At 40.8% G+C, this 18543-nt stretch overlaps 1 protein-coding gene across 1 annotated transcript in view; it reads right to left on the bottom strand.

Annotated features, from left to right (window-relative positions):
• Mdfic (MyoD family inhibitor domain containing) overlaps nt 1-18543 on the bottom strand; it is an 81656-nt gene that overhangs the window by 43973 nt on the left and 19140 nt on the right. The window lies entirely within an intron of this gene.

Raw genomic sequence — 18543 nt, 5'->3', positions numbered from 1 at the left:
GCTCACTGTAGTGGCTTCTTACCTCACACTTGGCAGATAATCTGATCAGATACAGTTTTGAGTATTTTAAGATCATTTAAGAGACACCTCACTAGACCTTCTGGTTGCTTCTCCCAGAGTGCTGAGTAGCCAATGAGATGTGCAGTCAGACTCCCTTGACTTGACTCCAAATCTCCACACAGGCCTGAAAAGACAGTATTTCTACAACAGCATCGGATACGGTATGCCCACACTTCTTCCTCCAGCCCCGTTAGGGAACACCTCATCACTGAGGATTTGGCTGGTAACAAGTATATTTAGATCTTCTTTACCAACTATATGATGAGAGAATATATACCTCTAAGCATATATCAAAGTTGGCAGAACTTACAGCTGAAAGACCTAGTGAATTGTCCACTGTCCCATACTAAGTGAATCTTATTTAGAAGTAAAATCTAAGCCCCATGACCCTGAGCCTCACCGTCTCCATGTACATAAAAATCTATGCATCTTGCTGTTGTATGCCACCTGCACCTTTGCTGTGTCTAAATTCTGTCCAAAATACAGCTTGCTAGAGGCAAATTAAATTTCAGGCCATTACTTCATTTTCAAGCTAATTGGCTAATGGCATCTGTATTTCCTCTTTTGATGTAAATCCTGTGCCGCACTTATCTATGGTGGCTCCTGCAGTTCTTTCAAAGTCTTCCTTCATTATTCTTGGGGGCACTTCGAGCACTCACCGTGTGGACTACCGCAGCCAGACGCGATGGAAACTATCCGAGGTGAAGAGCAGGGCCTATGAATAGGGAGGCATCACTGCGACACGTTACAAAGGACTGAGTTGCAACGTGCTGCGCCAAAGGCTATCACAGAGATGCATTTATGACGAGGATTCATGCGGCAGCAAGGTGATCTTCCAAAGAGACAGTCCACACACACTGTCACTTTTCTTACTCCCATGCCAAGAAGCAAAGATGACAGTATCAGGTAAGAGGGAGGAGGATAAAGTCATCCCTAAAGGATGACCCCCAACCCCAAGGCACGCTATCTTAAAACTACAAACTGCCCAGTTTTGGGTCCACTGTAATTTAGTGTTTCACGCACTAAAATGGACAGTGAAATCTGTCATTATTACTGCCCAGCCTGTAATCGCTCCCACTCAGGCCTGCCAAAGCTCTAGAATCTGACTCTGAGAGCTCAGATATGCAGGTTCAAAATGTGGCATGGTTAGCTTTTGTTTTTAGTTATTTTTTTTTAAAGTAACTGCAGAAAATGAGCACACCCACATGGGCTTTCACATTAACTATGTACCATCCAGTCCTTAACACGGGAGATCAGTAGATGTCAGGAAGAAAACAAGTTATTAAAGACTTCTTCCCAGGCACTTCTCTACAAAGCCCCTGTTTTCTTTAAGCTTAAGGAGGAGAAGGAAATGATCGTGACCTAAAGACAGATAAACCTCAGAAAGAGGTAAGCCAACGTGTGATGGGTAGAGCGGTGCTATGGGCTCTGTTTCTCAGGAAGGAAGGTTGGGTTTTAATAAATGATCTTTAACTAAAGATCCTGATGACTCTACTCACTGGCTGCAGAGTATAAATTTCAAAATGTCAGAGGATAAAGGTTCAACATGCTGGCACACATTTAACCTGAGCACTTAGGAGGTAGAAGCAGGCGGATCTCCATGAGCGCAAATCTTTGTCTACATAGCAAGTTTTTAGGACAGTCAGGGCTATATACCGTCAGAAAAGAAAAAAAAAATAGAGAGAGTTCATTTTTGTGGGTTTTTATTATTTCTGTGGAAAATTCCCAATGATATCACTCCGTGAAAATGTTGTATCTTGCTTATATCTTTGCAATTTGATATTTATTGTTATCTATCAGCCATGACTATATCATGACTTATTCATCCATTCTACCCTAATGTGCCTTTGAGTCATTTTAAGGTTTGATCAATCATAAAAGTGATACTTTGAATGTATATAGTAAAAGCTACAGCAAGGTGAGTAGAAATGATATTTCATTTGGGAGACTTAAGGGGGGGGCGAATGAAAACTATGCATGCATGCAGTCCTCTGTGCTATGTATGCTGTAACCTCACTCGCTTCCATGGTGAACATGCAATGTTCAGACTCTTCCTCCACACGAGGGTGACTGGAAGTCCTACCAGACAAGCAAATTCTAGTTTAGAATACGTATTCCCTGCAACAAATCAGTTCCTTCCAGAGAGACACTTCCTTCTCTTTCACTTAAGACACTCAATGTATGACATCCTCTGTTCTTCCCCTTCTAGCCCATGGTTCATTTCATGATTCGCAGTTTCTTAATCTCTAGATGCTGGCATTTCTGCAGTAGTCCATTGTTCATTATCATTAAAAAAAATCGTCATTTAAACAGCCAATCCCTATTCAGTGCTAAACACTGTCATACCATAACTCACATACAAACAAATGATTACTAGCTCGCTGACTCGAAACAATGGCACCAGGCGCTGTATAGAAACAGTGTTTTTCCAACTGCTCTACAAACACTGCCTACAATTCTTGTTTTAGTCCCTGTCTTAAATAAGCAAACTATGAACCTATATATCATAAGGATGGTTTAAAATTGTGCCTAATAAATCTTCTCAGTCTCCTACTGTATTTCTATACCACTGAAAGAAATAGCTGATATTGCACAAAGTTTTGAAATACACTGTTCTCCAAAGTATATGCTTCATCAGCAATTTATTTTAACATCCACATCTCCCTCACAAAGGGAATTGAAACTAATTATGTATTGTCCCAAATGCCTAGATTCCACTGATACCATATGGATTCATATATTATTCAAAAAGCTGATTTTTCTGTTATTAATATGACTCTTAGGTAAACTGTATCCGTATTATGAAAGACATCACTTTCCTCCAAGAACAAGCCCTAGATGTAATAGTTAAGATGATATTCTTTCCAATTTATCTACAAACAGTTGATTAGAGGCTGCGTATTCCAGGCACTTTTAACTGAAAGAGAACACTTAGTCCAATTCAAGACACAGAATCAAAGGAGGATGAAAGAGGCAGGTGTGCGTAATTCTTCAGAAAATTAGACAAAATGATTTTCATCATCAAAATCTCACTCACATGTAAGGTAAACTTTGATTTTTATTTAATGTATCAAGGATACCAAGACAATCAAATAATTCCTTAAGCTACGTCTAAAAGACTCCAGAGTCTTTTCTTTGCGCCATTTAACAAGACTACCTGTGCAAACGAAACAGCTCCTTCTCAATACGACAGGACTGATGAGCCATGCCGAGTGAAACTAAAAGTAAGAAACATCTGAAGAATGTTCAAGAAAACAACTCCCCCAAAGGACTGTGGGGGAAAAAAAGCCGGTACCAACTCTACCCAACAGCCACACCGATGCCGATGGGGTTTTAGTGGTTTTAGCAATCACAAGAAACCTGCTTTTTCTTTTCTTTTCTCTCTCTTTTTTGAAAGGCAAATGATCAAGCTGATAACTAATGCTCAGATGGGGCAGTATGTTCCAGCACAAACCTTCCTGGTTTCTCTGCAAGGGAGAATTATCCTGGGGCCTCGTGGATGCCTAAGTTCCACTCCCACATGATTCCAAGTTAATTGGTTTGGGCGGGACCTAGAAAGCTGTCTGTTCAGCTAATGCTAAGAGTGGGAGCCACTGCTCCCCACAGAAAGATGTGACCACAGAATCTTGTCCCTGCCCACCTATGAATCCAGCTTCAGTCTTCGAGACTTCTTCTCACTGAAAATGGAAAGCCATTTAAGAAAAAGAATGGCACATGCCAAGGTTCTTATCTCTCGCCTACAATGAGCCCAAGCTCTAAGTTCCAAAAACCAAAGCAGTTTCCTTCCTAAGATGTCAAGTTTATATTAAAACCCAGAAATTTTCTTGAATTTATTAGAATAAGAGATGAAATATGGACAGTGTATCGTATAACGTAGCTATCCAACTTTTTCCTCCAGCTCAACACAAAGGCAAGCTACAGATTCCTGGGTAATGATGGTAAAGCAGCAGGAACTTTCAACTAAGGAAGAAGACTAAAATACACACTTTAGTCAAACTGCCTTCCTATGCTGGCGATTCAAATGTGAGCTCAAGAGGACCCTGGATACCGCACGCTCCCTTCCCCACCCTTCTCTCTGACAGCAAGGAAAAACTTTCCTTTATTCAGCGACAAACACAGAAGTGACGAAACAAACTCAGCGTGGCCATGTCCTGTCCAGCACAGTTCAGGGAGATGACAGCTATGCTGTAAGAATCGCTGGTCCACCCGTGGATAAGAGGGGCACACACAAGTGAACTGCAACCTCAAAACCAGTGAGCTTTTCCAGAGAGAGGCAGAGAAGCCCTATCCTGATGCCCTTGCTGCCTGCCTGAACACAGGGAAGAAACACAAAGGAAGCCCAGCCCCGAAGGAGGAAGAGGCCATCACACATTTACAAAAGAAAGTGGTGATAGCAAAAGCAGGACTGATTTTAGTCCCAGATTCAATCACCCAGAACCATTCCCCCAATGTTTCCTGTGGTTGTGGAATTGTGACATTTCCCATGACTTAGAGCTAGGGGCCAGTAGGCATGGGTTTGATCCAAGTCACAAACTGTGGCAATGGCTGAAAGAGGAAAGAGCACTGAGTGAAGCAGGATGAGCTATCTGGGAAGGCTTCAGAACGGGCTTTGGGAAAACGATTGGGAAGTAAGACCCCACGCCAGCTAAGGCACTCGCAGGCACCCGACAGAAGGGAAAGGCAGGCTCACTGTCTAGGAAGGCAGCAGAACAAGGGGCAAAGAGGGAGGAAATGTCCTTCAGGATTTGGGTCCCATCAGCTACTACAGAAAGGATAAGGGAGGAAATTAGTCTACTGGAAAATGACCATCAACCACAGAAAAACCTTGAGTAGTCACTACTTAACCCTTGTAGGACAAAGACCAAAGTGGGTTAAGCCATCGGCCATACGGTCCAGATATGGGGTTGAATCCCAGTTGCTGGTGTTTAGCTAAACCTGAAGTATCTCGGTGATGAACATTATAATCTGAGTCCTTTAAGAATGGTAAATGTCGGGGCTGGAGAGATGGCTCAGTGGTTAAGAGCATTGCCTGCTCTTCCAAAGGTCCTGAGTTCAATTCCCGGCAACCACATGGTGGCTCACAATCATCTGTAATGAGGTCTGGTGTCCTCTCTGGCCTGCAGACATACACACAGACAGAGTATTGTATACATAATAAGTAAATAAATATTTTTTAAAAAAAGAATGGTAAATGTCTACTTCCACTTTCCAGGTGGATCTATACATGTTTCTCTTAGGGTTCACTTTGTTACTTAGTTTCTCTAGGATCATGAACTATAGGCTCAAAATCCTTTGTTTATAGCTAGTATCCATTTATGAGTTAATACATACCATATTCATCTTTCTGGATCTGGGTTACATCACTCAGGATGGTGCTTTTTAATTCCATTCATTTGCAAGCAAAATTCAAGATGTCATTGTTTTGTCCCACTGAGTGAGTAGTACATTAATGTGTAAATGTGCCACATTTTCTTTATCCATTCTTCGGTTGAGGAGCCTCTAAGTTGCTCCCAGGATGTGGCTTTTACAAATAATGCTGCTACAAACTTGGCTGAACAAATGTCTTTGTAGTATGACTGAGCATCTTTTGGGTATAAGCCCAAGAGTGGTATTGCTGGATCCTGAGGTAGGTTGATTCCCAATTTTCTGAGAAATCACCATACTGATTTCCAAAGTAGTTGTACAAGTTTGCATTTCCACCAGGAATGGATGAGTGTTCTCGTTACTCCACATCCTCTCCAGCATAGGTTATCATTGGTCTTTTTGATTTTAGCCATTCTGACAGGTGTTTTGATTTGCATTTTCCCTGATGGCTAAGGATGTTGAACATTTGCTTACGTGTCTTTCAGCCATTTGAGATTCTTCTGTTGAGAAGAATTCTGGTTAGTTCTGTACCCCATTTTTAATTGGGTTATTTGGAATTGTGATGTCTAATTTCCTGAGTTCTTTATAAATTTTGGAGACCAGTCCTTTGTCTGATATGGGGTTGGTGAAGATCTTTTCCCATTCAGTATCCTGCACTTTGTCTTATTGACTGTGTCCTTTGCTTTACAGAAGCTTCTCAGTTTACAAAGGAGGTCCCATTTATTTATTGTTGCTTTCAGTGTCTGTGCTACTAGGTTTATATTTAGGAAGTGGTAGCCTCTACCCATGCATTGAAGACTACTTTCCATTTTCTCTTCTAGACAAGATCGCCTAATAAAATGGGAACATAGGGGTGAGGGGAGAAGACAGGGTAGAAGGGGAAGATGAGGAGATAAGGAGAGGGGTAAAGAGAACTTGAGGGAACGGAATAGTGAAGATGAAGGACAGAGATGAGAGAAAGGAAATATTTTGATTGACAGAGTCATTATGGGACTAGCAAGAAACCTGGCTCTAGAGAAATTCCCAGGAATCCACAAGGGGGACCCCAACCAAGACCCTAAGCAATAGAGGGGAGGGTGCCCAAACTGGCCCTGCCCTATAGTCCAACTGATGTATATTTTATATGTTACCATAGACTGATGGAAGCAGAGGCAGAGACCCACAGCTGAGCACTGAACTAAGCTCCCAAAGTCCGGTTGAAGAGTGAGAGGAGTGAGAATATGAGCAAAGAGATCAAGACCATGATGGGGACACATTGAAACAGTCTCTCTGAGCTAATGAGAACTCACTAACACCAGTTGGACTGGGAAGGAACAAGCATAGGACCAAACTAGTCCCTCTGAATGTGCTTGACAGTAGTTACATGGCTGGGGCAGACTGTGGGACCACTGGCAGTGGCACCAGGATTTATCCCTACTGCTTGTACTGGCTTATGGGAACCTATTCTCTTTGAATGGATACTTTACTCAGCCTAGATATCGTAGAGAGGGCCTTGGACCTTTCCCAAAGCAATGTTCCTTACCCTCTCTGAGGAGTGGATGAGGGGGGGTGAGGATAAGTGGAAGAAATAAGAGGAGGGGAAGGAGTGGGAACTTGGTTGGTATGTAAAATGAAAAAAGATAGTTTGTTTTCTTTTTTAAAAAATTATATAAAAAGGACAGTAAATGTCACAAAAGAAAGGGACTGGACTAGAGCAAAGATGGAACTGGGAACTGAGAAGCAGGTGTGTATCGATTGAAATCGAGAACATATTTTTACAAGAACCAATTATTCCATTGTAGAATATTGCCCACTGTCATCACAGACCTGGAAGTCTACTGAGAAGACGGAAAAATGGTGGCTGCTGTGGTGTCAGTGTGAGTCTGGCAGTTGTGGCACAGGGCTGTGGAATTTATGGGCATGGGCATCATGAGATATGAGATATTCCAAGTTCCTTGTGGGCGTGGGAACAAATCAGGGAAAATCGCAGAAGAGAAGAGGAACAATGAGGGACAGGAACACATAACAGATGAGACATATTTACTTCTAAGGCCACGTTCTGGAAGAAACAAGAGAGTGGATTTCTGATTTCCCAATGTTGGTTGGCACAGATTTTGGTGCTAGGAAATACCAAGCTATGTCCACATTTGTAAGATTGCAGAAGGGAAGTAAAAGGCTCACAGAAATGACTGTGTCATTTCAGTGACAGTGAAAGAAGCCCCAGGATGGTCAAATCCTGGGGAGTCACAGCACAGAAGTTGAGATGCTAATCAAGAGTTCACACGTAACCTACACGTTCAGCCAGCAGTACGCATGCTGAGTAAAGAAAGAGTCACGGTCACAGCACACTCTGACTCGCTAAGCTTCAGTCTTCTGGCTTCTACTGTTACCTGGAAAATCTCTCACATTAACTGTCCAGGATCTAGATACACGGTCAATATCACATTTAAAAATCATTCAAGCAATAAGATTCTATTCAACCAGTTTTTAATAACTTTAAACAAATTCAGAATTTAGAGAAAAATACAACTCACCTTTAAAAAGGATATATTTTAACAATATATATTTTTTATTTCATTGGGTCATAAGTCTTGAAATTTAAAGCATTTAAAATTAACCATGTTATTTAAAATGTCAGTTGTATGAATGTAAGTAAAAATTATAAATCTTTAGAAGAGATAGAACAAACAATAGCCGTTTTCACTTAGCTCAAGTACTGAAAACTTGAATATATAGGACAATTGACTTAACTTTGGTGCCAATAATGAATTTTTGTATTCAGAATCCTTTAAGAAGCTGTATGTGCTATTGTTCTTGTCACTCTCCATGATCATAACAGCAGCTTTGTAGGGTCAGAGGACTGAAGAGAGGGACAACCTGCAATGGTGGGTCGACACTAAGTGGAACCGGGGACAAAAAATGGCAGGCAGCATCCAGAGATGAGCTGAATGGGTACTTGCTGGTTACCCTGGCATGAATCAATTATTCATGACAATTTGAGATGGTGAGAATCTCTATTTCTTAAATTTTCCAGGCCAAGTTCTCACAAGTTCTCAAGAGCCATGGCAAATGTATTTAATTAAATAATGCTCCAAAGCGGAACACATTTCTGTATCCGCTCCCGTCTCTGTTTCACTTAATGTAATTTTCGCCCTCTAATAGCGCCACTCGAGTGCTTTAAAGGCGGTTCCCCCTGGGTTTTGTGCATCTTGCTGCTGAACCCAAGAAACTTGGGAAGACTTCGGCTTTTAGTGGAGAACTGTGAAGCAATGATTTGCTCCTGACTCCTGAGGACTAGTTGAAAGAAACGGGACAAGAACAGCATTGATTCTTTCCTCTGCTGTGTCGAAAAGGGAGCAGAGCTTCTGAAAGGGATGAAAAGAGGCTTCCACAACCTCTCTCATTCCGTACAACCTCGCCATCTGTTCCGGGCCATGGACTGAGCTGCAAGTCTCACCCTCCTCTAGGCTGCAGCTGCTGCCAGTGGAGCAGCATGGCTGTGCAGAGATAGTCCTAGTTCCTGCTCCCTCAGCCAGAGCCGCTACTTAGTATAGCGACTAAGGGAATGACAGATTTGTCTAAGCCCAGAAAAACTCCTTATCCCTGAATTGCAAGAACTCAATGAGAAACGTATTATAAAGTTGGGATGCAGATGTTTTTCATGCTTAGCGACGGTAGATCCGGGCTTCTTCATGGCAACCGCTCCATCTGCCCCCAGCTTTACTGACCTGTGACCTCTGAGGATAGAGGCAGAAAGGCCAGTTCTTAAAATGGCCCAGCACTGGGTTTAGTGCTCTGCCTCTGCTTTCTTGCATTAGCAACTGTCTTTTCATACGAATAAGCCACACCCCATCAGCCCCCACATTCTGTGAGGGTTCCTGCCCTTTTCAGACCCTGAAAGTATTTAAATTTCCTAGTCTACTTACTGACTTTACACTGGCCTACACGTGTTTGACTGGGTTCTCTGATGTCTCGGGAAGCTGGTCCTTACTCTAACACTTTTACTATGTGGGAAAACGTTCTTTTAAAAATATTATTGTGTTGTGTTTTATGTATTACGATAAGCTTAAGGAGCTGATCAGAAATGCAGACTAGAGCACACAGAATATTTAGAGGATACTCTCTTCGCCTATATGTCTCCACTCAATTTCACAGGCCCTCCAGGGAAATGACTCTAAATGGGTGATCATATATCTTGTAATAAGGACTCTAAATGGATGACCATATATCTTCTAGCAAGGAAATATATATGTAATGTTATAGATACAGATACAGGTAAATATAAATATCTCTATCATAAAGGTAATACTCATGATATATATGTATGTATGTGTGTATATATATATATACACATATATTTCCATTCCAATTGTGTATTTACTATAGTATATAAAAAAAAACCTCCTTAGAGTCTTATGATAATAAAGACCATTAGCTCGAAATGATCTGTATCATTTCCCACAGTTTCAGAGGCTGTAATTTGGGGATTTCAAGCTACTATCTACACACAGACAGATGCAAACACAAAGCCACAAGCACCAGATACAATCTATTGAGTATGTACACTACTGCAGGAAGCTTCAACATGGAACCCATGTTGAAGGCAGGCAGCTAAAGCCCCAGCTTTGCCCCTTACTGGGTGTGTTGACAGGAACACAAATATCTCTGCTTCCCTGCTAGGTAGCATGGCAATCTTGCAAAAAGCCTCCAAAGCTTTGATTGAAGCTATTCCTCTATGTTTGACATGAACCATTTCTGTTGTTTATCATCATGGCCACATTCAGGCTCTGATCTCACCTAAGATGGTTCCATCTAAACACCTTAAGCCCATATTTTCCATTATATCCATCCTTATCCTCCCACACTTCCTATCCATCAACGACAGCTGGTTCTCTCCTGATTCTTAAGGAGGAGAAACACTTCTGGAATATTACCCTTTGTTCTTTTAGTTGTAAGCCTCTTCATGTCTTCTTTCCCCTACACCCACAGCTCCTCATTTTGTAAACCCTGTTGATAGAAGACTTCAGCTTTTAGTGGAGAACTGTGAAGCAATGATTTGCTCCTGACTCCTGAGGACTAGTTGAAAGAAATGGGACATTTCCCTGGGGTATTGTTAATGCAAGCTTTCATCTCAGGAGGAATGTCTGCCTCTTAAATGTTTTGTCTCACTGTCCTTGTATAACAGCTGACTTTTGATCAAATCTAAACCCTTGGCGGCATTCCTGGCCCTTGTTTCATCCCGTCCATCTGGCAGATTGCACCTCACACAATAATGACAAGTGGTTCACATCTGGAATCTCAGAACTCAAGAAACTGAGGCAGGAGAGTTGCTGTGAGCTTGAAGCTAGCCTGGGTTTACATAGTGAGTTCCAAACCAATCTTGCCTAAAGTGAAACCCTAGTGGGAGATGGGAGGGGAGATTGAGAGAAATGGACTTCCTCCTTCTTCCTTCCTGCAATCTTAGCCCACATAATCTAGACCAAACACCTTTCTTTCTTGTCTTGATTAGCACAACAGTCCTATCATAAGTCTGTTATTGACTTTACTCCTTCTCATTTCCACTTATTTTCCAAAGTATTAAAAAAACAATCATTCAAAAATAAATCCATATTAAAAAAGCATAAACCTGATCAGGTCACAACTCCATCATCAGCCTTCACTTAAATTCCTTTCCTCTCATCTCTCTCTAAATCAAGACTTTATATCCTACTTTGGGCAAAACCTCAACTCCATTCAACCATTCCCTCTCTTATTTCTAGGTCCAAAGATGTGCTATGCTTTGGGTTTGTAATCCACACACACGCGCACACACACACACACACACACACACACACACACACACACACACGGCAAGAATGTGGGAGGGAGAATGAGAAAAAGAGAGATCCTTGAAGCTTTTTGGTAGAATCACACATACAACTTCCTCTGGAAAGCTCTCTCTGATGCCCTCTCCCATGTGAGAACTTGGATTTGTCCCGTGTGAACAAACAGTAGCCCTGCACTGTTCCCTGAGGCACTGCTAATGCAAGCAATCATCTCGGGAGAAAAATGTCTGCCTCTCCCATAAGATCACAAATTTCACATGCAGAAGCCATACCTACATTGATCATGACTTAATCCCCAATATAATCCAGTAGGAAACTAAACACTCAGTCATAATTCATCATTTGCCCAGTTTTTTAAGCTTTATTTTAATTCCTAATCGTGGAAGTCTAATATAAAACACAATCTACCCCCCACATAAAAAAAGTAAATAATTTCTGTACAAATTCTCAGAATGTTCAGATCCAGGAAGTTTGAGGTTGGAGAACTAAAATTATCTAGACCACAGCATCTGCAGTCTTGATAATTAAATGTTATTTATTTCTTCAGAGGTTAACATTTTTGAAATGATCTCTATGATAATTCCCAGGCCTTGGTTCTTCTTTGAGGCTAGAAAAGTTTACAAATGAGAAGGAACTAAATCTAGTGCCCTTGGTGAGTCCTTATCCCTTACCTACACTCCAGTTCAACCTCTTCACGGGTCAGGGAGGATCAAAGACTTTTGTGATATCAGTAAGAACTTGAAAACATCTGGCTGACAAAAGTGTGTTGAATCTGCCAAACTAGAGCAGTTAGTAGAATTTTAATTTTTAAGGAAAATAAAGAATTTTATATTTCTTAATAAAATGTATGTTGGGTTATTGGCAGAAAAAAAAATGACCATACCACTGGATTTAACCAAAAGGTTTCTACTGTAACCTTAAACTGCAAATCAAATAAACTCTCCCCATCCCCACCCCCTAAAATATGATGTGGATAATAGCCAAATGCCCTACTACATGATAAGGAACATATATAAATAAATTAGAGCAAATGTATCAGTAGAAGAGCGATGACAACATGAGTTGTATTTTTCATAACAGAAGGAACTTTATAGCCAGACATCTTCATAGAAACAACCTTGAGTTCTTAGACTAGAATTTTCTAAAACAGGGATTTTCAACCTCCCTAATTCTGTGACCCTTTAATATAGTTCTTCACATTGTGGTGACCCCAACCATAAAATTATTTTGTTGCAACTTCATAATTGCAATTTTGCCACTCTTATGAACCATAATGTAAATATCTGATATCCAGGATATCTAAGGTGCAATTCCTATAAAAGGCTTGAGTCCCCAAAGGGTTTGACTCAAGGGTTGAGAACCACTGATCTAGAAAAAAGAAAAACAAACATGTTTTGGGGAAAGATAAAGAGGCATTTATACAAACATCTATTCCATAAGTATAACTAGAGACATTTTCTGTCCTTCCGGGTTCCAGTACAGGGATTTCTCGCCCATCCTCCAGTTCCCACAGCCGTTTTTAAAGAATCACTCAGAGGCTTAATATTAATTAAACTGTTTGACCTGTTAGCTTAGGCTTATTATTAACTAGCACTTACAACTAAATTAACTAAATTAACCCACTTTCAATAGTCTAAATTTTACTACTAGTCTCATGACTTGCTACCACACACCTTGCTTCCACAATAACTGCTGGCGTCTCCCTGATCCTGCCTTCTTTCTCCTTGTCTTTCTGCTTGGATTTCTTGCCTAGATATATTCTGCCCTGCCATAGGCCAAAGTTGCTTTACTCATCAACCAAGAAAGGCAACACATATTCGCAGCATACAGAGGACATTCCACATCACGTAAGTGCAATGCAATCTTTTTTTATGCTTTGTGTAATGGCTTATAAACATCTTGCTGTTATATAACACATTAAAATTCATAAGCAACTGAATGAAACCAACTGTAGCCATGGATACCACAGGTCTCAGAAAACTTTGTCTCTGTATCTTGGTGCTTCCAAGCATTTAGTTAAATAGAATCATGATGAACAGGAAAAAATATCTAAAAATTCATAGCTCAACTTAAAGATAATACTAACTCACACTGATAAACTCACACCATCAGTTCCTCACTTACCTAGGTATTAACCCTGCAATGGAACACATTTTCTCTGAAGTCATCCTCAAAATAACACAATGAGGTTCCCAGTATCAGCAGTTCCATTGGGAAGAGGAGAAACTCGAGTTTACAGATGTGACATAACCTACTCAGCACCAGTTTCAGCCATATAATCAGGACCCTGTCCCTCCAGTTCATTTCTACTGACCTCCTCATATGTAATATTAAGCTGTTCAACAAAAAAAAGGTTGGAAATATTTCCCTTCAGTTCAGGGGAAGAACCCAGGTTGAGAATGGAACAGCCTACCAGGAAAGTGAATTGTGTCAGGAAACTTCAGCTTTGCTCTAGAGTAGCAAACTAGACAGAAGACCACTGTTAACAGAAGGGGTAACCACAGTAGAACATCAACAAATGAAGGGCAATCACCCACCCCACCCGGAAACCTAACCTCTCCCTTGATTTTGCAAAAGATGATGATTAAATGTTTTGCTCCAGGACAATAAGAAAAGCAGCTGTGCTGATGGGTGTAAACACTTAGTCAGCAGAGAGGATAACAAAGAATTTGCCTGCTGAGAGCTGAGTAGAGGGGGGAAGGGACAGGGAGCAACTCAAAAGTCATAAGGACTTAAGACCAGTACTTCTCAAATACATGAAGGAGTATAAAGTGTTAGGCAATGTCTGGGGATATTAAGAAGCATGATTTATTTATTTGTTTGTTTCTTTAATAAATTAAATTAATACACATCCCAGCAACAGTGTCCCCTCCCTCCTCTCCAAGTTCATCCCCCATCCCCTCTCTGTCCCCACACCCCCAAACCACTCCTCCTCTGTTTCCTTTTAGGAAAGGGCGGGTTTCCCATGAGTATCAACAGACCTTTTTAAAAAGCTACATCCACGAGTCCTTGCTAGGTGCTACGTTAATGGGGCATAATTTTTAGTTTCATGTAAACTGAACTCTAAAGAAAGCCAAATAATAGTTGCTGAAATGTGCATTCAAGCAAGAGAGCTGTGGAAAACACTTAAATCAAAACCTCTTCATGTTCCCTCTTTACCATGGAAATAAGGAGTGCTCTGAGTATTTGACAGTGCACCCAAGTACCTGCCTTTCGGTCGGTGTTTTACACACAGGCAGAATCCCCTCGAGTGATGGAATGGTGTTCATTCGGGGTGATCAGCTCGAAGCTGGCACAGGCTCAGAAAAGAAATAACAGAGGTCCTCACAGCACAGCTTGTTGATATAGAGAGGAGATTCGGATGGTGCCAAGAGGAAGGCTTCAAGTAGGAGGTGAGTGGAAGGGCGAGGAGCTGTTGCTCGAGCTCTCCAGGGCGGGGGAGTGTGAATTAAGAGAGTGGCCCGCATTCTCCTGCCAATTAAGTGCTTACTATTATGAGAGCTAAAAACTCTTCAAAATGAATAAATGGGTTAAAGAGAACGGGGATTACCATTTAAGTAGAGCATTCTAACTTTGCTTCAGATCCTGGGAATTCTGCAAAATCACAAAGGAGAGAATTAGCTGAACCAAACAGTTTAATGGGAAATTTATTTCAGAAGGGAAGCTGAGGAAAATTTCTGGACTTAAGTAATGACATTTAGAATTAGAGGCCTGTGTGTACAGAGCAGTGTCCATGGATAAAGTTAAGTAACAGGGATGCTCAGAAAGACCTAGAAAAATCTGCAATAGAGACCTCAGGCACTTTGTACAGAGGAACAAAGAAAAATGTAAGCTCTTTATAGGAAATAACTAGGATAGTAGAATTTGACCCAAATTGAATCAAAACATTACTTACACACACCGAGTGCCTGTCAGTAAAGGAACACATGAATATACATGTATTCACATATAAGTTCATATACACATATATGCACAAATATACACATGCACACACGGACATCTACATGTCTACACACATACACACTCCTTCCTACCTTAGAAATCATCCCAAGAGCATTCCTTTTTTTAGTATAATTAAAACATACAGTGTTGCTCAATACCTGTTATGGATTTGTGGTGCTACAGATTGAAGAAAAAAATTAATATTAACTGGCATGTCACTTCACTGCAATGTATATTTCATGAAGTCATAAAAAATGGTGATTATTAGAAAAAAAGCGCTATGAAAAGGCATAGTTTCTAATTACACTCCACAGCAAACACGCTCTTCTGGGGGGGGGGGGAGGGAGGGAGAGGGAACCTGGATTCCCAGCCCATGCTCTCAGAAAAAGAAGTTTTCATAAAGTCTGAAATTTAAAATAAATCCCAGAAATTGAATTATAAACCAAAATATTTTCTCAGAATATAAATGCTTTTTAAGCATGGTAAAGGTTCTCCTTTTTAAAAAATGAAATAAAATAGAAACTTTCCAATTATAAAATATCCTCAGAAAAACCACAATTATGCTTTTAATTCTTTGCTAATTTAAGGATTTTTTTAACAAGCTTAAGTGGCTAGAACTGTCTTTTTTTTTCATTTGAATTTCATAAAAAAGAGATTCACAAGGCACATTCCCTCACTAGACTAGACTCCGTGTGGCCTATTTATTCGCAATGCTTCATTCCGTATGGATTTCTTCTCTTTTATTTATTACTTCCAGAAAAGATTTTCTCTAATAAGTTAGCTACTCAGGGGCAACAGATTTGAATTACAAGCCTTCAAATCACAAGACCACACCTACCATCTACCCGGTATCTTCTAGAAGCACCAAAGAAAACAGAAAAGCTCAAACTCCAGGTGACACAGGAACCAACTCTGTGTGAGCCACAAGCTGGCGGTCCACAAAAGTCAAGGTTAAAGTTCATAGAATAATCTAGAAACGGTTCTCAGCTGGGATCTCATTTATGAAGCCTGAGAATACACCCTCTAATTAGAAGGCAATTTCCAAAGCAGCCACTCCCTTGATTTTCCTGGGCTAAGTTTCATTCTCAGCAAAGAAAAGTAAAAACAGCCCTCTTCACATTTCCAGATAACACTCCATTATAAATTATGCCTTAAATAGCCAATAAGAAAGGCGGCTGACATCCTGGGCAATGGAGACAACGCGTGAGCCATCAGCCCTCAGGAACCACCCTCAAGAACAGATAAAGAGAATTCAGATGCAACAGCCACTCTCTGCACTTTTGACTTCTGCAGCTGAGGTAGCCCATGGAAGATTGGAAAAACGAGTGGGTTGTGGTTTGAAACCGTTCCCACACCCCAGCCGCCCAATTTTTTTTTTCCTCATGACCTCTTCATCCAGCCACCCTAGCACCGTAGTGAGGCGTCTCACACCAGTTCTGTGGGAGCCAGCTGTCCTGTTCTGCGGTGCTCAGGGAGCCACACAGGACTCCTGGAACAGGAACGAGCCAGAGCTGACTCACCACAGCTGCTCCCTTCCAGCCCCACGGAGTTCTGAGCCACAGTCTCCCTTTCCAAGGCCTATTGTTATTACAAAAGACTTGCTGAGCCGCCAAAATGTGCTGAAAAGAAAAGCAAGAAGAAAACGCCCTCCTCACCTAATGTGGGAAGCAGACTTTGAAACAGGCAGAAATGGCTGAGGACCCTGCCACTCTGCCGTGGAAGGCCAAGAAGGGAAGGCAGACAGACAGCTACATGGAGTTCAAAATCAGCGTGGACCAGCTGATGCTGCCACCAAAGCAAACTTCTTGATGCTGTTGTGTTTAAAGGGAGTCGTGTTTAAAATGCTATACGTTATTCCACTTTAAATGCTTATTATACATCCTTTAAATGCTTATTAGACAGACTTCGACTAGAAAAGTGTGACTCGGAGAGTAGCAGAAATAAGAGGTTTTGGAAAGTTAATCCTCATCCTGGGTCAGATGTTCACCCCCAAGTATTTGGAAATGCTTGCCAGCTTGGGTTTCCAGTGGCATCGCAGGCTATGGCTATTATTATCACATAGATCTATTTATCAGCCAAAGGCCCCAGCAGCATTCTCATAAGAGGTGACAGATCTCCGGATCTCTACATTCTTTGTGTGAACATTATTAGCAACCTAAACATTTGTTCCTAGATGCTCCCGTGTCCCATGGCACACACCACATCATTATCTCAGTAAGGAAACTATTTCCTGCAGTATGTCGACTTCACCAGCAGAGACAATGGAAAGAGTACTTCACTTTAAATTCTGCCTTTTTTAACAGCATGAATTCTGGGTCTAAAATGAGCTCTACCAAGTTGCAAACAAATTTGACACCTTAATCCAATTCTCCAAATCCTTATGCACCACTGTTATTTCGGGTTTTGTCTTTAGTGATCTTATTTACCTTTTCCTGTGTGGGCTCTGGGAAAGAAGATTAGAGAAATCAAGCAATTAAATGGAACACTTACAATTCTGTTTCTACACAAAGAGAAAGAAAAAGTGGACTAACCACATCCTCAGTAAGTCGAGTTTGAATTCTCTCCTATGTACCTTAGAACAAAGTCCAGTTGCTAGGAAATCTCAGGCAAAATATGACAGCATCCCACCAGACATTCTGTTTCACGTTTAAAAAGTCGGGGATTTCAATAAAAAATGGTCACTATATGTTGAAGGATAAATGTTTACTTGAAATAGTGACTGTTTGAATTTTTGGAAATGGCTATATAAATCTTGTTTGTCATTAGTTTCTGAGTGTCATTTCCTTCCTTCCTATTCAAGAGTTTTTTTTTTTAAAAAAAAAAAAAACAGAAACCTATAAATGTCCTTCAACAAAATTTTTACTATTATTATTAATTTTCTGTCATGTTGATCTTTTTTTAGTATTTCGTGAGGGCTGGACATTGAGCATTCTAGAGAAGAAACGAAAGTCAAAAATTTTGAAGAAAATATGTAAAAGAAAGAATCTATATTATGAATTGTCTAGGTATATTGAATTTAAATTAGATAGTACAGCACGTGAATCTGAGGAATGTGTTCTCTGTCCACTCTATCATACTAATCACGAGATGCAATGAACCATGAACAAGAATTCAAAAGATTTCCTGCTTGCTTTTTCAGCTGTGTCCCCTCATGCTCACTCGTTTGCTAAATCCTTTTCATAGCAAGTTTAGTTTGAACAGTCTAGGGGGACTCAGGGACTGCACATAAGTTCCAGAAGATCTAAGGCAAAACCTCATGTAAAAGTCACATTCTGAGCACCACCCAGAAGATCCCAGCATTTCAGGACAGTCTCAGAGTAAATAAATACACCAATGCTTTATAAATGCTCTATGAAAGAACCTGGGAGGGCAT

This window comes from Arvicola amphibius, chromosome 2 (genome assembly GCF_903992535.2).
Source record: "Arvicola amphibius chromosome 2, mArvAmp1.2, whole genome shotgun sequence".
NCBI lineage: Eukaryota > Metazoa > Chordata > Mammalia > Rodentia > Cricetidae > Arvicola > Arvicola amphibius.
This window is presented reverse-complemented; position numbering and strand designations above follow the sequence as displayed.